Source organism: Schistocerca piceifrons, chromosome 1 (assembly GCF_021461385.2).
Source record: "Schistocerca piceifrons isolate TAMUIC-IGC-003096 chromosome 1, iqSchPice1.1, whole genome shotgun sequence".
Lineage (NCBI taxonomy): Eukaryota > Metazoa > Arthropoda > Insecta > Orthoptera > Acrididae > Schistocerca > Schistocerca piceifrons.
In genome coordinates, this window is record NC_060138.1 from 458,789,085 (window position 1) to 458,809,943 (window position 20,859).

General features: G+C 43.6%; 1 long non-coding RNA gene and 1 other non-coding gene across 2 annotated transcripts in view; both read left to right on the forward strand.

The window, feature by feature from the left end:
* Positions 1 to 20,859, forward strand: part of LOC124803695 — a 254,035-nt gene that overhangs the window by 181,750 nt on the left and 51,426 nt on the right. The window lies entirely within an intron of this gene.
* Positions 16,356 to 16,439, forward strand: Trnap-ugg. The gene has a single exon. It is a non-coding gene; the product is annotated as a tRNA-Pro (tRNA).

Here is a 20,859-nt window from a genome sequence, read left to right on the forward strand (position 1 = left end):
GTCGTCACTGATGTTTTCCGCTATTACTTCCGAACACTGTACCCAAAGGTTTTCGCCCGAGAAACGTGGGAATAGTAGGAGGGGGTAACAGATTTGGCGGAGTACCGTGGCTCACGCTACTGTAACAATTTGAATTTATTCAAATGACTATGGTCAGGAGGGTAAAATCTACGAAGCGCAGTGACGTTCATTACACTCTAAACTAAACATTTCTGAACGGTGTTCACTGATGTCCTTTCATATTATTGCATCAGCATTGATTTCATCTCTATCACTTCAAATTATTTATTTTAACTAGTGGTTAGCGTTGCTGGGTACCGACGTAAAGGTTCCGGGTGAAAAAGATCTGGAATGAGGGCCACTCAACTCCTTGAGGTCAAATGAGAAGCTGTTTCAAAAAATGTTCAAATGTATGTGAAATCTTACGGAACTTAAGTGCTAAGGTCATCAGTCCCTAAACTTACACATTACTTAACCTAAATTATCCCAAGGACAAACACACACACCCATGCCCGAGGGAGGACTCGAACCTCCGCCGGGACCAGCCGCACAGAGAAGCTGTTTCATTAAATGCACTACTGGTCAAAAGCTTTCTGTCACACGTGATAAAATCTATATGCCTCATTTTAATATACAAACAGAGCTTACAAACCAAATAGACCATCAAAATAAGCATCCTGTCACTGTATCATTAAATGCAACATAATATGATTTAGATTTTAGACTCTTCAAAGTATCCATCCTTTGCCTCAGAAGAGCTGTACAAACTCTTGGCACGCTGGAGATAAGATTTTGTAGTGTTTCTGCAGATAATTCGGTCTAGCAGGTGTGGAAATTAATCCAAAGGTCTTCGACTTTAGATGACCTCACTTTTCTGACCTCCTTGTCAAATTCATCCCATAACAGCTCAGTAGAATTTATTTAGGTGACTGAGTTGGCCAAATCATATTCTTCGCTTCCCAACGTTTATATTTTTCTATTGAAATATCCTCTGCAGAATTTAGAAGCAGGATCATTATCCTGCTGCAGGAAAAATCACGATCAGTAAGTTTCTTGCCAGATCGAACTGCATTGTTTATCAGTATCCCATGACACGTATCCTTTTTTTATGTTCCTTTAATTCTCACTACATCACCGACATTATCAAGCGCAAAACATCCCGACACCATAACCAACCCTCCACCATACTTCACGTTGGCAGCACACGTTGACTCTTCCTATGTTCTCCACGAAATCGACGAGCAAATATTCGACGATAGCTTTCAAATACTTAAAATTAGATTCGTTCATGAATAATGCCTTGGACCATTGTGCACGCTCCAATGTTCATGTTCTTTAAACCCTGTTCATGAAGACGATGTTGCACTGTTCATACAGAGATTGGAGCTGCTCGCATACTATTTGCTTCCTCGCGAGTTTGAGACGAAGTGCGAGTCCTCCGACGTTTATTCTGTACACACATGAACTAATCTTCTCTGTGTGATGATACTCGGGAGCTTCCAGATGGCGAAACACTTGCTCCAATTTGCTTTGCATGCTGCAGCGTATGCACCACTATACAGGTTACTCAAAAAAAAGGTCGAATACTTTGAGAAGTGGTAGTACTCATCGAAACAAAAAAAGTCCAGTAAACATGGATCCGGAAACGCTACTTTCCGAGATAAGCAAATGTTTATAGGGCGGGCTGCGCTACGCTTGGTTGCGAGTATTGACACAGTCAAATGTGTCGGCAGGGTTATGAAGTCTTACTCGCAGTACTCTACCTACCATTAGGTGGTCTGCAGTCAGATGCGTGGTTCGAGTCGTAGTCTACGCTAGTTTCGTCGTGTTTGTGTGCCTTATTGTACAGTACTGTCAACCCTGGGTATGTATCATGGTGTTTTATCTTCTTCCAAACGCGGATTCACTTACGTGTTTACTGTTATTGCCCTTTTTGTAGGTACAAACGGTGTAGTACATTTACATTTTCTCTCTTCCACCACTTATTACAAATGGAAGCCTAGTACCCTGCATATTAAGCTGAACCAACTTTTGTTGCTGTTGCCCTTCTAGAAATGTTTTCCTGATACAGAGCTAAAATTACAGCACGTTTTTCAAATCCACTCTTCTGCTTCCTTCCCATTTGGAGGTAATAAGATATGAACCTGATCAAGAGTACAAACACAGTGCTAGATGATACACACAGTGTACTGTAAACTAATGCGAACTGTCTGCTACACAGACGAATGTGGTCTGTCCGATTGGAACCGCTTTAGGTAAAGACAAGTCAGTCTTGTTGTAAATACTATTCAGCGCCACTCTATGCAAACAACCAGTACTCGTTTTGCTATCATAACGGGGATGTGGTGGAACATTCAAAACGAAATCCCTGTTTTAACCAAAAACCAATAGTTCTGATAGGTGATCGAAAACTTTTGACAGACAGTATAAGTAGCAAAACGAATGTGAAACGCAGCACAGTGGCGTTTGATCGAAAGGATTGCACCAGACTGAAAGGCACACAACATTAATTATTTGGTCCCAATCAAGCGAAGTGTGGGAGGGGGTGATAGCATTATGCTTACGCATTTCCGCAGCCTGTGCATTTCGCATGTTGCTGGAAAAGGAAGCCAGCTAAGTCAGTCTGCGCACAGCGAAGACCAGGCTGGACTCGGGCTCTGCTTCAGCGACCCCGAACACGCGTCCGGTTCCGGCGTGAGTGGCAGCGTAGCCGGTCTCACCCGACGCGCAAACCGAGCGTTCAACGTGGCGCAACGCGGAACAGCCGTACATAACGGCCAAGCTCAAACGTCCCAGAACTCTGTCCACGTTGCCAGTCACACACCTATCCACATCCTCTCTTTCCTCACGACGGCACACACTGCCATGTTCTACATAATGAGTGACCTCCTCAGTTGCTGCATTCGGACAGTAATGTTTCTCCGGAGCAATAGCCGTACCATGGGTCCGTTGAGAGGTTGTTCTTGCGTTCTCCTATCCTAGCCTCACATGCAACAACCAGCGCCGCAGGCTCATCTGACTTCTGTCCATTTTGTTCCTCGGGAAACGGCAGTTTTTCTTTTTCGGTCTACATCCATACTCCGCAAGCCACCTGACGGTGTGTGGCGGAAGGTACTTTGAGTACCTCTTTCGGTTCTCCCTTCTATCTCTCATGACATCGATGTTGACGGGCCGCGCGGGATTAGCCGAGCGGTCTGAGGCGCTGCGGACATGGACTGTGCGGCTGGTCCCGGCGGAGTTTCGAGTCCTCCCTCGGGCATTGGTGTGTGTGTTTGTCCTTAGGATAATTTATATTAAATAGTTGTTAAGCTTAGGGACTGATGACCTTAGCAGTTAAGTCCCATAAGATTTCTCACACATTTGAACATTTTTTTGATGTTGACGGGAAGGCAAACTCTCATCTCCATCTTCAATTTGCCTTCCTTCCGTTCTTTCTTGTGGTGTCAGAAGGTCTCAAAATAAACTGCTTCAATGATACTGGAATAGACTGTGGCTACGAAAGAAGTCACTGAACTGATGAACCTTCTTTTGCGCCAGCTCAGGCAGGCTAGAGTTTGGTAAGTTGTTCCACCGCAGTGTCTCAGAGCTTTCTGATAACTAAACACAGAACTCATATTTTCGGCAGAGAGGGGCCTCTCCAATAACATAAAGCTAAAAAAATTATACTAAAAAAAATACACCTAAAATTGTCATTTACGCAAGAGGTTATGAAAAATCGATAACCAGAAAGAATGGCTTTAATGAATCCAATCGCGGAGGACAAGTAGAACACACCGTTGGGTGGCTTGCGGAGTATAAATGTAAATGTAGATATGTTATTAAAATTATGAAAATACAGCAAGGTCCGATTTCACCCGGCTGCTTTGACCCATTACGTTATATTTCGGGTAAAGACATAGTTTACACAAGTTAATAAGACAATAACAGATAACATCCTTCAAGATAGTGACCACGAGATGTCGAAACGAACATAAATCACAAGCAAAATATTTCAGTCTGCTAATAAAATGAAATTAACAGGACAACCGCAGGAATGGGGGGGGGGGGGGGGGAGGGGGTTGAGTGGGGACGAACTATAAAGAGGTTAATAAAGCAAGAATTATTTCAAAGCAATGGCAACATCGAAAAAAACAGACATAAGAATTCTTAGGAAACGAAAACATTAAAAAAGAAAACACAGACAAAGTGGAATCGCAGCGTACGCTGGACCTGTATACCTGAAACGAAACTAGACTCCCGCGCTCAAAACACACACACACACACACACACACACACACACACACACACACACACACACACACTGAATTTAGCTCAAACGAAGAGAGTGATATCAGACCCTTCCCTCCCCTCCCCCCTTACACAAACACCAAACAACCGCAAATCGAAGAATAACGCATACGAATTAATTCCTCCAGAATAAATCGAACAAAAAATGTAAAATATACATAACTGGAATTGAATTTTTCCCGTGACCAGTGTAGTTGAAACGAAGACAGCGACACCAGACCGCCCTCCCCCCCCCCCCTCCACAATATATGAATCGCACTACCAACGAAAATTAACATCACAACAAAAACATCAACCAGAAGAGTAAGCTACTGGCAACAACAACACGACCTCTATAAGAACAAAGAATTTCATATACGCGGCTTCTAGACAATGCCACATTCGCAAAACAAAAAACAGCCAAATATTGGTAAAAGCCAAATTTATAAATAAGATCACTACTGCCTTCATTCACGACCACTTGAGCTATGCAGTTTGGTTCATGGGTAACACCATTGTCCAAAAACTTGTCACATTACGAAACGACCAAAGACTTGTAAGAAACAAAATTAAAATTATGATCACTGATCGTTTCACTTGCAACAGTTTAAGTTATGCTCCCATGTTCCACCCCATCTTACACTCAGAAATCATGACAAATACAGAAAGAAACAGACAAATATTTGTGAGAAAGAAATAGAAATATAATCGCTGCTAGTTTCTCTATCACCAATTTAAGCTGTGCTTCAGGTTCCACCAGAACCACACCCTCGTAAATCACGACTTATTTGGAATGAACAGCACAGCCTAAAAACGTCATAGATTACACTATTTACAAAGACAATTACAGATAGCATGTAATAACAGGGCGTCTACATACAGACAATTACAGATAGCATGTAATAAGAGGCCGCCTACATACTAAGCAACATAAACTCATGACATGACGCAGAATGTCAGGGATAAAAGCAGATGGGTGGAATCGGATTGTGTGCATGATCCAAGATTTCAGCAAATTCTCATATGCATAGGCCCAGAAAATCTCTTTTGAGTGAAGCAGAAGGTCAGTATTATTAAGCCAGGCTTAGCAGGTGAAGAAGTGGAACGTGCTTCTCAACTACCAAAACGTCAACATCAGAAGTGCAGTGTCACCAAGTCAGCGAGCTACAACTTGGCAGAATAAATTTAATTTGTTCTTTCCAGCCATACAAATGTTAACAATGTCGTCTGTAAATGGCGACTTCGAGCTGTAAAGGAGGTTTCCGATATGCACAGTGAAGTTTTCCTAAGTTATTGTTCTTACGTTCCTCGAAAACCTTAAATGGCTCTTTGTCCTTGAAAGTACATGTGTTTTAGAAACACCCTACAGGATCAGCAATCGATACGAGACAAAGTACACAGTTCACCATCAGCTCCTGCTTACTGGGAAAGGCGAATATGAGTCCCTCTCTTACCTCCGAGTTTCTTGATTTTGCAGTGTTGCTCGCCACCATCCTTGTTCTTTTACTTACGGTGCCGATCTTCCTGGATTGGGGCAACCATGGTGATGTCCTTGACATCCCACGGCGTGACACAGATCTGTCCGATGCGCTGCTGTTGGCTGACAACCTGGTGGATTTCGTATCGTTTTGCTAGAGAGTTTCGAAGAGTTCAGACCGATGGCTGTAGCGGTACTGTAGGCGTATTCGCGTCTCAGTTCAAAGTCTCAAGCTTCCACATAGACACCACAGAACTTGGTTAGTTGCTGACACGGTGCGAAAACTATTTAAACGAGATAGTATGATCAACTCGTGAGTGTGAATAACATAATGCTGCTTCTTGGGGCAACACTGCACCTTTGGTGAGTGAGCACACTCGAACAGTTCTTCTGATTAACCCAAATAATTCAAACAGATTGGAGAAAAGCTTCTGTAGCGATTTCTACAGAAAGATCATTGCTAGACAACTGCTCTTACGGGTTATGTTCTACCATGGTGACTGAACTCGGGCATCCTCTATTGTTGTGAGACTAGCGATAGTTTCCGATGCCGTATGAACCAAAAATACGATACCGGAGCCTTAATTTTTGAGGTCAGTCATAACTGATACATGAAGGAGATTTTAAAGGCCCTCCCACAAACGAGTCCTTGTGCCTGACATTAGTAGGATAACACCTCAGCGCACACACGTGGCGAGGAATGTGCAAGCTTCTTTGAGGAATTATGGCATATAAATCACAAGGACTCCTGATCTACAAGTTCTTCTGATAGTCGCCATATCTGAAACATCGATTTGTTCTTCGCGGTTGTCCAGCAGCCACTGTCAATGTCTATCAGGCTCGCAAACAAACCGAATGGAGGTAGAGCCCCCGGATACATATTGACACCCTCCGTAACACGACGTTTAGAGCCCACTGCATTTGCATGACATTCAGCTGCTCTATGGCCACAAGTACAGTCAACCGCAATAAGGAAAAAATAGCCCATTGCTCCCGTATACTGCATAACAAATCGTCGGAGTATCCTCTCCCTATACCTGTTGTAACTACTAGGAGTCTAAAAAAATTCCGGGCATCGTCGATATCTGTTGGTTCATGATTGTTGATTGTTATCAGCACAGCACAGCTACAGCACCACCATGTTTGTAATACGAAGAATCAGAAGAAATCCCCACGTGCCATGATTTATCAGGATATAGGGCAGCAATTTGTGGTCAATAAGTGCACCGCACTTAAATCCGTTGTGTCACAGAATTAATATCATTATGCATTTAGACTAGAAGGACACATATAAATCAGAAGAATCAAAAGGCCTTTTTTTCCAGCGGCGAACGTTGCCCGTTAACTTCTTTTGGTTGCACGGAAGACGTAGAAGTTGTTCGAAATTCCGGACATATTCTTCTCACAACATCTGTAATTCTAGTCGTGACGTGTGGGAGATCAGGCATTATTAGTAGCGGTTACAGGATACTTGATAAACCCTTAAAAACAATCAAATGGAATGTCACTTGAAAAACACAGTGTCTACAGAAATGGTCACAGTAGTCCCATTCACTGTCCTAGGCAATGTTAATCAATAGCATACTGGCGTGTATCGACTTATGGAGTGGTGCACCATCCTGCTGAAGGCATATATGAGGCTGCAGGTCTTCAAGAAAAATAGCCCGATGAAAAAATTACGAATATTTATGGACTCGATATTGTGTGTTCTGGAACAGAACGAGTTACTTAGGAAATCTATATGCCGATATGTAAACATTAACCGTTGCCAAAATGTTCTGTCGAAGAACATTAAATTTTTCAGAAAATCTTTGCTTCGTTCAATATATGTTTCATAGAAAGATGCTGATTGTCTCTTGGCAGAAGCTTCTGTAAAAACTGCAGTTTTTTATATATTTCGCTTGACCTGTTTAATGAGAACTTCATGTTCAGCCATTTTAGGGATTTGCAGTTCTCGTGTAGCCTGTCAGATTCACTTCCTTTGGCTGAAGAGAAACTTTGCTCCTTATCAACACACCACGTACTACCATACGTTACATATACACTATCTGAACATAAGTGTACGGACAGCTTTATGGAATGCAGAGTTGATCGGTAGATTGCACAGAGGCGGACCCGCCAGTGTAGAAGGAGGTGGGGAGTTGTGTTGTCAGAACAGAAGCAGTGGCAGCAGCTGGGTGGGTCAGGAGAACTGAGTGTCTTCGAAGGTTGACTTGTCATTTGATATTACCTGAATGACGTATCCATCAAGGATATTTTAACCCTTCTGCAGCTGCTAAGCTGGCTGTTGGTGACGTGAGCGTGAAGGAACAGAAAGTAACAACTGCAGCTAAACCGATACCAGGTAGACCTCATGTAATGGCGGGCAGGGACTGTCGAGCATTGGGGAGTGTGCTTTAAAACAAAAACGCATAAAATCAGCGGAAGGGAGCACTCGTGAGTGCCAGACTACTACCAGAAATCCAGCTAGCACAATGGCTGTGCATAGGTAGGTAAAAAGATGGTGTACAATAGACGGGCAGCTCCTCGTGTGCCTCATATTTCTGTAGCCAGTGCTGTGGGAAACCTGAAGTGGTGCACCAAGCGACGCCGCCGGACGGTGCACGGCTGGACACGAATGACAGGAAGCGATGAACAACGCTGTACTCTTTGGCGATCCGATGAAGCGGTTTGGGTTTGACGAATGCCTGCAGAACGTTACCTGCTATCACGTGTGGTGCCAACAGTGAAGTACAGAGGAGGTAGCATTACGGGGTGGAGGTGTTTTTCGTGATTCTCAGTGCGCTTAAGAAAACGTTATACGCGGAAGGATGTGAAGACTGTTGTCAGCATTTTGTACTGCGTGGAATACAGGCGTATATCGAAGACTGTGATTGTTTGCATCAGCATGACGCTGCAGAACTTCGAACTGTATCGGAAGGTATCCAGAATTCCAGGAACATGACCTCAGCCAGGGCACTGTCTACCGAATTTCGTGGACAGAGTGAGCTGTGTTTCTGAAGAGTTCTGTTGTAAATTCCATGTTCTCTCCTAAAGTGGAGTGTCCAAAGAGGTGAGCATAAAAACAGTTCGTAATTTTACAGCAAATAGTGTCTGACGAAACCAGTGAAGCAGTCAGAAGACACGGTCGGATATCAACGTAGCTTCCTTCAAATACACACCGCCGGCGGGATATGTAAATGGTTTAGCGTTGCAATACTCTGTGGCACGTAGAACGGCTACCAGGGTGAATTTGTGATGTTAGCAGGCCTGGTACACTTTATAAGAGGGGAGGGAACAGCGTTAGATCTAGCATGATCACTTCGAAGGCCGCGGCGATGCCGCGTACTGTGTGAGAGAGCGCTATCAGCACCTGACAGAGTTTTATAGGGGTCTCAGTGTGGCTCTCCATGTGGTCGGATGGTCGAATTGTACAATGTCCGTATGCGTGAGACATTCGGATGTGACAGTGGCCCGATGCTGAGCTGCATGGGAACTGGAGGGGAGCAAACTAGTTGTTAAGCTTTCAGTCGAACACGTGTGACAAGCATCATCACATTATTAACCAAGCACATATTAATCCCTCACATACGCGTTTGCCAACCGAGAACAAGTAATGAACTGAAACTTCCTGATAGATTAAAACTGTGTGACCAATCGGGACTCTGACCTGCCTTATGCGGACAAGTGCTCTACAGACGAAGCTATCAAAGCACTATTCACTACCAGTCTTCACAAATGTAATCATATCAATACTTCATCTCCTGTTTTCATGAATTTTCCCTCTGTAGCGAAGTGCGCACTGATTTTACACTTCCTGTCATATTAACACTCTGAGCGGGACCGGAATTCCAACCGGGGACCTTTGCTTTTCGCAAGCAAATACTCTACCGGCTGAGTTATCATCCTGAAACAATCCCCTGGGCCACGTCTCCACAATATCCTTCCTTCCAGGGGTGCAAACCTCGTAAGATATGCAGGAGAACTTCTGTAAAGTTTGTAAGGCTTGGATACCTCAATCACTAGAGTAGTTGTCCTGCGAAAGGAAAAGGTGCGAGAGTCGAGCCTTGGTCCGGCACAGACAGTTTTAAGCTGGCAGGAAATTTCATATCAGCGCACATTCCGCTGCAGAGTGAATCTTCAATCAGGAAGTAATAAACTCCTGCAGCATTCTGCGTTATGTCTTTCCATTGCTCACCGACTAGCAGCAGCCGCACAGGGGAATTACCGTCCCATGCACTGGCTGCCGTCAACACCACCTAACAAGCGGCTGCGTTTGGAGACGTGCGTTGACTGCTGATGAACGGCGTCGCAATGTGTTTAGCTATGAACCGCGGTGCTGCACTATCCCTATGATCATCGCCGGCGAGTATGGCGGCGACATCGGTAGATGCCCCATTCTTCAAATTTTACTCGTGACATCATGCAGTGTGGAGATATGACTTCAAGTGACGGTGAAATTAATGTGTGCCGGCCGAAGTGGCCGAGCGGTTCTAGGCGCTACAGTTTGGAACAGCGCGACCACTACGGTCGCAGGTTCGAATCCTGCCTCGGGCATGGATGTGTGTGATGTCCTAAGGTTAGTTAGGTTTAAGTAGTTCTAAGTTCTAGGGGACTCATGACCACAGCAGTTAAGTCCCATAGTGCTCCGAGCCATTTGAACCAGCCAAATTAATGTGTAAAATTTCTAAACTTGTGTTTGTATGTGTCTGTTTGGTACCTGAAAAACAGGTATGAAACTTATTTTGATATCGAGTATGTAAATCTCAGTGCTGAGTGACATAACTGTGTTAAAATAAAATTTTGATTGGAAATATGAGAAGCTCACGCTACACGATGCGAAAAAGAGACCAGTCAGTACAACAAAGAATTTGCCTGCGAGAGATTAATTCGTTTTCAATGAAACTTCCTTTTGCTATTTGACTGCAGAACAAAATACTGACTCAGATTAAAACGTTGACCCTGAATATTGATAACCTTTATCTTAAGTCTTGCGAATGATGACCGTACCGGAACTCTTCATTTAATTACACAGCAAATAAATATAAAATTAACGCATCCGACTTTCTAATAAAACGGCTTGAAATCTAACAATATAGCACTTTTCTGCAATCTTTAACTGATTTGAAACCTATGAAATGATATGATATTTTCACAAATACATTGCGACAATAATTGTACCTTACAGTGGACATGAATTTTCATGATAATTACATTTGTTGGCTTACCTGTGCGCACACAACGCTCATCTGTTCTGCAGCCTGTTACTACTGAAAATACTGATCTGTCCAAAATGAAATTTCATTGGCCGTACTTGCAATGTGCACTGCAAGACGGTATCTTACTAATTTTCAAACAAATGCTCCTGCGGCTCACTACTCGCGATGTGCAGTGCGAGTACACAAACACATTGATAAAGGTAAAGAATGAAAATGAGGAACTAAACTTGACGACTAATAAATGAGATCAAAGACTCCAAGTATAACTATACCTAATTAAACCATAACAATAATACATCCTTTCATAAACTTCTCACAACTAGACAAGCTAGCAAAATATTTCGTAATAATTTTCCTGTGTACAATTAATTTTATTGACATTTGTTTCAATTACAAGACAAAGCCATGTGCTTCACTACAAAATTTCTACAGTAAACTTGAACCACACAAAAGTTTTAACAATACGGAACTACACAATTACGAATATAAAAAGAAACTAGATTACCTTAGAAAACTTCCCTTCGTGTTATCTCAGTTCCACAAAAAGTTTCCTCAGAATATGTCATTACATATGTTAAATAATGCTGTCTCCACTACACGGCAGGTCAGCTTCCATCCTTTTCAAACCAAGTACATCGCCAGTTTGTATAACTGACATTGCCAGTTACTCTCTTCAAAGGAAGCAACCTCTCTGACCAACATCTGTGGTCTCAGGAACAGACTTACAGAGAATATGGCTATATCGATACTACGGAAGTTGAGTACATTTATCAAACTCACAACTTCCTTTACATTTCCAGTCAAAACTTCTTGAAGACTGTAATGGCAGCTAAGACAGCTACATTTCAACGGCTGGTAGTGACTGAGGAAACTCTTAACGGCACAACTGTACTTAAGTGCCATCCTGCGTCTTCATGTGTTACCACCGGGCGACTGCTACGGTCGCAGGTTCGAAATGTGCCTCGGGCATGGATGTGTGTGATGTCCTTAGGTTAGTTAGGTTTAAGTAGTTCCAAGTTCTAGGGGACTGATGACCTCAGATGTTAAGTCCCATAGTGCTCAGAGCCATTTGAACCATACTGATAAGTGGGCTCATATAGCCAGGTTCTTAGTGAATTTGACTCGATTTTGTGTCCGCCCCCGGTAGCTGAGTGGTCAGCGCGACAGAATGTCAATCCTCAGGGCGCGGGTTCGATTCCCGGCTGGGCCGGAGATTTTCTCCGCTCAGGGACTGGGTGTTGTGTTGTCCTAATCATCATCATTTCATCCCCATCGACGCGCAAGTCGCCGAAGTGGCGTCAAATCAAAAGACTTACATTCGGCGATTCGTCTAACTGACGGGAGGCCCTAGTCACACGACATTATTATATACTCGATTTTTTAATCATTGAGATAACACCAGATACCCTCTCAAGCCGCGAAGTTTCATTTAATTTCCTCCTCTTCTTTTGGGTTCCTTTATTTTTCGGCAGGGGAGGCCTGTAGAATACGCATCTGTCCAGTGACCACTCTTGGAAACAGCAATGATCTAACCCGTTTTCTAGTCGCGTGGGATGCTTCGTTACTCATGTGGCTTACCAACAACCGCTGCTAGAGACGGGGCAAATTATTTAACCTAATCTATTTAGAGTCGTAGAGGTATCCGATCGGACCCAGTCACCTTTTCCCTGTTGAGTGATTTCAGTTGTCCGCAGTCACGTGTCGCAACATCCCTCATTTTAGCTTTTGTGGGACAATTGTAGGGAGAAACTATACTGCCATCTTTCTCATTTCGGAAGCTGTAATTTCTGTCTACTGTTATTACCCTACGTGTTTGTCCCAGTACAGTCACGGAGCTACTGGGACAGCTTTTTGCAGCTATTTACTGAGTTTACCTAAGACCATTTGTCATAACTTTGCTCAACACTTACATGTATACAGCGTATTGGACTGGACAATGCTCTTGAATTTTATCTACTGAACTTCCACATCTTCGTGTGAAGAGAAATTTTTTTATGTTGAGTGCTCAGATAATCTGCAATCTGTTTATTGTCCCTCTTCCTAAACAGAAGTATGTTCTTACCTTTCTTAACTAACATTTTCACAGCAATATTCATTGATGCTATAAGAACCTTATAGTCTCGCATCCTCTCCTCTAAGTGAACAAGACCGAAAATTTGGAGTCTGTTTCTGGCCAGGAGTTGTTTTCCGACCTAACTACTCAGTGTCATTTTGGGATGACGCGTTTATTACAATGTCACATAAATCCCGTTTTGCTGGAACTTGCAACCATGTGAGTACGCAGTTGCTGGCAGACTGAACTGCACCTGTCCCCTCCTCAACCCTCCACCCTCCACCCTCTCATACCCCTGCCCCACCGCCCGCTATTACGTATTACCACAGTATGATTAGGAAATGGCCTCGCAACAGTTTCCAAGCTGTTGAGTCGGATGTTTTATAAAAGCACCCGACTTCCATGTTTAAGTGTTCCAATTAACTTCGTCATTGACCTATAGACAGATTATTTCGCATTATCCACCTGTAATGTCAGCATTAGATATTATCAAGATTTTGTTTCTAGAGAGACTGAACGTTTCTTCCAGTTCCAGCTTCACAACCCTTTTAGTAACACGGTAATTGCATCTTCTTTAAGACTTAAAATAGCAGTATTGATATTCCAGCAAACGCTGAGGAGAAGACAATATTACATGCGCGCAAAATGAATCTCCTGTACGTGATCTACAGAGCTGTAAGGATACTATTAAAGGCCAGTGAATCCACTCTGTAATGGACGAGATAGACATCAGTAAAATGTAAACAGCTCTACAGAACTGTAGACACCTGTAATCTAGTCGGTAATAGCGACCATGCGGCTGACGACCACCTGTTGTTAAAGGATGATGTCAGACAGAAGCTAATTTTGTAACATGGGCAGGATGTTCGTCTTTCCTTGCGCAGCAGTACGATAATTCCGCACTTTTCTGGCGAGGAAAGGCTCTGTTAAAGGAAACACTACGTTTCTCGTACATGTATTTCATTGGTGAAGGAAAGATGACGATAAGCTTGCATTCTGACAATATGGGCAGTGCAGATAGTTTCCTTTATTTGTCTTGCATTAACTGATATCTATCGATTTAACGTCTTCTGTGAAGCTGTTTTGGAAACCTACTACTATAAGGATAATGATTACCTTGTTCATTCCACAAACCGTTGCTCCAACGTCCCGTGAGTTACTCGTATAATTGAACTGGCGCACAGTGGGTACGGGACTGGTTAAGTCAAATGGTTCAAATGGCTCTGAGCAGTCTGGGACTTCAGTTTTGAGGTCATCAGTCCCCTAGAACTTAGAACTACTTAAACCTAAATAACCTAAGGACATCACACATACCCATGCCCGAGGCAGGATTCGAACCTGCGACCGTAGCGGTCGCGCAGTTCCAGACTATAGCGCCTAGAACCGCTCGGTCACACGGGCCGGCACTAGTTAAGTAATACAATATCTTAAAAGCTAATTTTCATATCTGTAAGCAGCTGCATAGTTTTGGTAACTTCGCTGAAAAGTATAAGTTCATTGGCAGCGCTTTTCCTTGTACGGTAGGTGTCGGGAGAAAAGAAATTGTACCTGTGGAAAAGCGGGATGTTGTGTGGTGATGGAGAAATGTGTCTTTGGAGAAGTAATTGGCAGTAGACGAGTAGGCTGCTATGCAGGAAACGATTTTTTTTTTTCAAGGATCAAATAAATTGGTACAACACCGGCTTCTTCCTTGGTTTTCTGAATGCGTTGATTTTTCTTCCATAAGAGGACACCAGACTCTTGATAGGGTAGTCAGAAGGTGGGGCTGCCGCCTTAAGGTGTCCTGACATGCCTGTTTTCTTTGTGAGGGTTGAAGGCCCCCAAATACGGGCGGACCTGTCGTTAGACTCGTCCACCGCAAGGGTCTGCTTCGACGTGGTTGTCTGTGTACGGGCGATGGGCTCGTGGTCAGGTCTGTGGCTGGGTCCATCGGTTTGACCGACGAACGTCTCCATGCTAGCGCCTTCCGCCACCTGCCACACCGGCACAATCAGTGCAGACAGCCGGAATTCGCACACAGTCGTACAGGTCGGCGAGTGGGTCGGTGGACCAGTCGGGCTCTGGAAGGGCGCCTTTACTTCGCTAAGGAAGCTGACTGCGCTACGCGTCTACAGCCTACTGGCCCTGTGTTGTGGGACACAATCCGTTTGGCTCCTCTGCCAAGGTCTGTCCGGCTTAGGTGATCCTGCCGGCAGTTAACCTTACTGCCGCTGTAGCCCATCACTTAAATGAAATTCGCAAACACTCCGTCCCAGCAGTGTAGGCGCTTTCGTTAAAACTGGCTTCCAGGAAAAGGAGAGATGAAGCAGCTGAAATGATGTTTCTTTGTTCAAATGGTTCAAATGGCTCTGAGCACTATGGGACTCAACTGCTGAGGTCATTAGTCCCCTAGAACTTAGAACTAGTTAAACCTAACTAACCTAAGGACATCACAAACATCCATGCCCGAGGCAGGATTCGAACCTGCGACCGTAGCGGTCTTGCGGTTCCAGACTGCAGCGCCTTTAACCGCACGGCCACTTCGGCCGGCTTTCTTTGTTCATTTCTTGGATTAACACCAAGAGACAAAGTGTGAAGTGAAGACAAAACACAGCAACTACTTAAGAAAAGAAAAATCACAGAAGAGATTAGGCTGCACTAAAAAAATGGCATGGCAATTTCAAAAGGGTGTCACCTGGGCAGTTGCTATAGTATACATTACATTTTAACCAAACTGGTTCAAACGGTTCAAATGGCTCTGAGCACTCTGGGACTTGACTTCTGAGGTCATCAGTCCCCTAGAACTTAGAACTACTTAAACCTAACTAACCTAAGGACATCACACACATCCATGCCCGAGGCAGGATTCGAACCTGCGACCGTAGCAGTCGCGCGGTTCCAGACTGTAGCGCCTAGAACCCTTCGGCCTCCCCGGCCGGCAACCAAACTGGAAGACGAGATATACGACGGCCAATGAAGAGATGGGGACAACAATTCCGTTGAACTCCTTTGTGGGAAGAAGAAGGAGAAGAAGGAATAACACTGATGAAAATATGTAGAACTTCGTGGTGATTACAACAAAAAACGAAGGAATTTTTGCATGTAATGTGTGCCAGAAAATGAAATCGCGAACAGAAATGTTTATTTTTCGATTCTTTACCCCACTGGCACACACAGCTAATGTACATAACCTATCAGCTGATATGTAAGTAACTGTATAACGCACCTAATGATGGCAGCATGCTGTCGAAATGCATTGTGCTAATAAAACATTAGTAATAAGTGACTCCAGCAGTATAAGTTATTCCACAGAATCTTATAATACAGTCGCAGACGTCAAACAACATCCATATAACATGGATAAATTTGAATACAAAAGCCAGTCGGGGTGGCCGAGCGGTTCTAGGCGCTACAGTTTGGAACCGCGCGACCGGTACGGTCGCAGGTTCGAATCCTGCCTCCGGCATGGATGTGTGTGACGTCCTTAGGTTAGTTAGGTTTAAGTAGTTCTAAGTTCTAGGGGACTGATGACCTCAGAAGTTAAGTCCCATAGTGCTCAGGACCATTTGAACCATTTCTTTTAAATATAAAACTTTATTTACAACGTTTCATTTCTTTTTTACAAAATTTATCACTTCATCTTTGGAGTAAAATTGGCTTCCCATTTTCAGCAATGACAACAACCCGGTGGAATTTTCTTATAGCCGCTGCAGTTAATGGTTACGTTCATAACGTAGGTCGCGGCTAAAGGCACGCCGCTGACAATGGAATGTTTGCAGACAGCGTCCGGCGCGTGCTGCGGACTCAGCTCCAAGTCGAGGATGCAGTTCGCTCAGCGCCAGGACCGGTACGCACACCAGTCCTGCCGTCCTTGGGTATCGTTCCGCACCCGCCCCTTGCCCTGCAGAACCTGAAAGCGATTGCAAACATTGGCCGGGAAAGCCCGCGCAGCACGTCTGTCGTTTCCTCATAATCGACGAGCGCCTCTCCCAGATTTGATTCGATTTCGCATCTCTCTGTTCGCACCCAGTGTTACACTCTCGCTGGTCTCCTTTAGAGGATCTCCCACAAACATCGCTAGCAACCTCTTTTTGTGTTTCGCTGTGACCATTTTCGCAGAATTCTCAGTCTGTTACCAGTAGTGTACGATGCTAATTCTTGAAGAACACCGCCCACGTGCACAAAAAACAGCTGGAAAACATTGTTGCTGCCCATAGATCTTGCGGGGTCATAAGGCACTGGATGTCCTAGTTGGTTATTTTCGTATTTAGTGGATGATTTACTTAAAATACAATTACGTTTCATAGGCGTCAAACGGTTGTATTTCCTGTGTAAAATATATATAAAATGCTACTCACTTATAGGAATAACTTTAAATCATATTTACATAATAATTAATCATCGTCAATTTATGGCAACACGCGGCTCACACACACACACACACACACACACACACACACACACACACACACACACACACATTAAAAAAGATGCTAATGAAGAGAGAGCAGATTTCTAATTAAAATTCATATTGATAAGCACACTTAGACTGTATTTTAGATGTGTACATACCGCCATGTACCGGTGTCATTGTCAAAGTTGTGTTATTGTCAAAGATGCACCTCTGCGCTTTTTTCAGAGTTAATCATTGTCCATTTTCAGCCAATTAATGAATTGTTGTATTGAAAATTTCATTTTCCTCTCCTTTTGTTCGTTTATCTCTATGGTGTATCTCATCAGAAGGTGCCGAAATAAATTGCTTAAACGATACTAGAATAGACTGTGGCTAGGAAAGAAGTCACTGAACTATACCACTCGCCACGCTCTTTCAATGTGCCTCTGAGAACGCCAATGTCGACGAGACAGCACTAGCTATGGAAGAATCTACTAGAGACGTCCGTAGTTACACAAGGCATTTTTTAACTGTATTGTTTTTACTTGTGACAAACCGGTTTTTGTTTTTGACTAGTGTCGAATGTGCTACACAATATCCTCTGTAATGTCAACATGGCATGTGTGATAGAGACACAATGGAACAGGATGTGTAGCAACAAGTTTATTTAAAATCAGAAGATGCCAGTCTTAACTGCTCAAATTGGTCATCAAGAATAAATAGTGTTGAATGCGATCTTGGCTACTAACAGTTTCTTCAAAACAAATCTCTAATTATGAAAAATTTCAGTTTCTTAAAGGTTTGAAATTACGTGTAAAGGTTGTTTCAAGTCGCTCCCTTTTTCAAATACTGGTTGACCAAATCTGGGTATTTGCGCGTCGTGGCCTACACTTCTTTTTCACGTGCACCCCACCCCTTTGACAGGTAGATGGTTCTTAATCCACTCAACGATTCCTCCCAGCCAGTAAGTGATACGTGTAGTGTTTTTGGGTGAGACCTTTCCAGTGGCTTCGCAGGACACGTAGAACATACCGACATATAGAAGCCCTACATACTTACAGACATTTTTATAATATGTATGGGTATCTTTCATTTTTTGTGATCCGATGTTGATGAGCTAAAACCTGTAATGTGCCCAATTTAGGTGCAAGTTACCTGCGAAAACCGCATGAAAATTCGGTTAGTAGTTTTGGAGAAACGTGTTCAAACATGCAAGCAGACAGGCACGACAGTTTTACAGATTTATTGTTCGTATAGATTAAAAAATTTCTCTTTTTGAGAAACGCTTTTCTTGTTGTTGCCAATGTGCATTTTGTATCCATTTCGGCCATCGCCAGTTATTTTGCTGTGTAAAAGCTCTTTTGCCGATGTTCGCATTATAAACTATTCTACGTATAAGATATTAATTGCGCACGTCAATGAAAACTAAATATTTATTTCCCACCTGTTTTCTTATCTTAAATGATTTAGTTTAAGATTCTTCACTCTGCGTAATTTTAACCATAAAGGCTTGGGACAATCTGAGTTCTCCTGTCCAAAACTGCTGATGACTGCTAATGATAATTCTCGTACAGTTTTAGAAATATAGGAATTGTTAATATTTGAAGAATAGCCGTGATTGGTTGAAATAAAAGTTTTGCTTTCCATGAGCACATTTATTAAACAAATATGTACGATCATATAATTATAATAGATGTTGCCCTCATGCCAGCCAAACACAGAATCCGCTTCCCGCCAGCTAGTCGAGGGTACGTTCAGTATCGGAATACAACGTAAAATATACACCGAAGAGCTAAAAAAAAGAAAAAATGGTACACCTGCCTATTATCGTGTAGGGCCCCCGCGAGCACGCAGAAGTGTGCAACACAATGTGGCATGGACTTGACTAGTGTCTAGAGTTGTGCTAGAGGGAATTGACACCATGAATCCTGCAGGGCTGTCCATAAATCCAAAAGTATACGAGGGGATGGAGAACAGCACGTTGCAAGACATCCCAAATATGCTCAATAATGCTAATTTCTGGGGAGTTTGGTGGCTAAAGGAAGCGTTTAAACGCAGAAGAGTGTTCCTGGAGCCAATCTGTGGCAATTCTGGACATGTGGGGTGTTGCATTTTCCTGCTGGATTTGACCAAGTCCGTCAGAATGCATAATAGTCATGAATCGATGCAGGTGATCAGACAGGATGCTTGCGTACGTGTCACCTGTCAGAGTTGTATCTAGACGTATCAGGGGTGCCATCCACTCCAACTGCACACTCACCACACCATTACAGAACCTCCACCAGGTTGAACAGCCCCCCGATGACATGCAGGGTCCATGGATTCACGAGGTTGTCTCCATACCCATACACGTCTATCCGCTCTATACAATTTGAAACGAGACTCGTCCGACCAAGCAACATGTTTCCAGTCTTCAGCAGTCCAATGGCGGTGTTGACGGGCCCAGGCGAAATGTAAAGCTTCGTGTTGTGCAGTCATCAAGGACACACGAGTGGGCCTTCGGCTCCGAAAGCTCATATCGATGGTGTTTCGTTGAATGGTCTGCACACTGACACTTGTTGATGGCCCAGCATTGAAATCTGCAGCAATTTGCAGAAGTGTGGCATTTCTGTTACTTTAAACGATTCTCTTCAGTGGTCATTGCTCCCGCTCTTGTAGGACTTTTCTCCGGCCGCAGCGATGTCGGAGATTTGATGTATTACCTGATTCCTGATATTCACGGTACACTCGTGAAATGATCGTACGGGAAAATCCCCACTTTATCGCTGCCTCGGAGGTGCTGTGTACCATCGCTCGTGCGCCGACTATAAGACCACGTTCAAACTCACTTAAATCTTGATAAACCTGCCGTTGTATCAGCAGTAACCGATCTAACAACTGCGCCAGAGACTTGTTGTCTTACATAGAGGCTTCCGACCGCAGCGGCATATTCTGCCTGTTTGCATATCTATGTATCTGAACCTATACCAGTTTTTTTGGCGCTTCAGTGTTTCTTCGACCGTATACTGAACTATTTTATTATATTTTAGCGGAGGCTGCGAAGCACATCGTCAGATGATGATACTCAAGTTGTGGAACTAGTGATATCAGTCTGAGGAAATTTTGATTGTCCAACAGTTCTGTACCGATGTTGCCGACTGGGTAATTATAAATAAGACAGGTGGGGAACACTCAGGCAACCAGACGCCATCAACGTAAGGCAACTTCGATGCAGCCGCCTACTGCGAGTCGCGAGGAGCAACGAACGTGTCCGGTCCACGTTGAAAAATATGCAGGACACTTGTGGTTCATTTCCCAGCTCACAGAAAATAAGCAAGTTGTAGAGAAAAACCTAAAAAATAACGTGTATGGAAGGATGTGGCCATTCTCAGGAGAACGGAGGAAATGTACCGATTTCATCATAGCGCATCTAGTCATGATTATGACCTTCGTTAATACGATCGGTTACGATGCTATCACGTAATCGTTGTATTCTTCTTGATGTAAAGGTCAC